This window comes from Colobus angolensis, unplaced genomic scaffold, assembly GCF_000951035.1.
Source record: "Colobus angolensis palliatus isolate OR3802 unplaced genomic scaffold, Cang.pa_1.0 Scaffold172, whole genome shotgun sequence".
Lineage (NCBI taxonomy): Eukaryota > Metazoa > Chordata > Mammalia > Primates > Cercopithecidae > Colobus > Colobus angolensis.
The window spans coordinates 4,570,034-4,570,937 of record NW_012114844.1 but is presented as its reverse complement, the minus strand read 5'-3'; the positions used below and the strand labels follow the sequence as shown (position 1 = coordinate 4,570,937).

Here is a 904-nt window from a genome sequence, read left to right as displayed (position 1 = left end):
GGGTGCTGGGTCTTGTACTCACATCATTTCCCTGTCCCAGCAGCTCTTTAGTACCTGGCTGCAGAGCAGCTGCAACTTCACAGAGGACTGGAAGGGAAGTCCTTACATCAGCCAGGCTGGCAAACCTCACCCCTCCTTCCTGGGGACTGGCTCAGAGCAGGCCAGCCGCTGATCAAGGTCACAAGGCATGGTAGCACAGGCTGAGAGCACTGAGGCCCTAACCCCAGAGAAACCTCACCATCCTCTATACCCACAATCCCCAGCCCAGTGCCCCTCCTCCACCCATACTAGACCCTGTGCACTTAACCATCTTGGCCAGCGTGCCAATCTCTGCCAGGACCCACTTGGGACAGTCCAGATCACCACAGAACCGAAACATCTGCAAGGGAGGGGGGCAGGTAATCAGGCTGGAGGGAGGGCTGAGGTGTGGCCAGGATCTGTGTCTCCCACACTGCTGCCCAGCAGGGACCCCGGTCCCCATCATAGATGGATACCCTCTGGCCACTTGTTCTCCCCTATCACCAGGCTGTTGAGTGAACTCTCTCCCTGACCCACCCTCCACCAAACCCTGCTCTGAGGTCTACTCCAGGCATTCGTCTGCTCAGCAAACATCAATTGAGTGCTTTCTCTGTGCTAGCTCCCACTCTAAGTGCTGGGGGTATAGCAGGGGATAAAACAAAGTCCACTGCCTCACACAGACGAGTGACCTCTCTCCCCTCTTCCCCATACCCACACAAGTGCAGCCACTCCAGTTTCCCTGCTGCTGCTCGGGGACACCAGCCTTGCTCCCGCTGCCATGCCTGCTGCACTCTCTGTGTGGCTTGCTATCCTTTATTTCGTTCCACTCTCTGCTCAACTGACACCTTATCAGACTAGCCCCCTCTTTTTTTTTTTTTTTTTTTTT

The 904-nt window shown here is 55.8% G+C and overlaps 1 pseudogene; it reads right to left on the bottom strand.

Annotated features, from left to right (window-relative positions):
* Nucleotides 1-904, bottom strand: part of LOC105509270 — a 46,091-nt pseudogene that overhangs the window by 7,177 nt on the left and 38,010 nt on the right.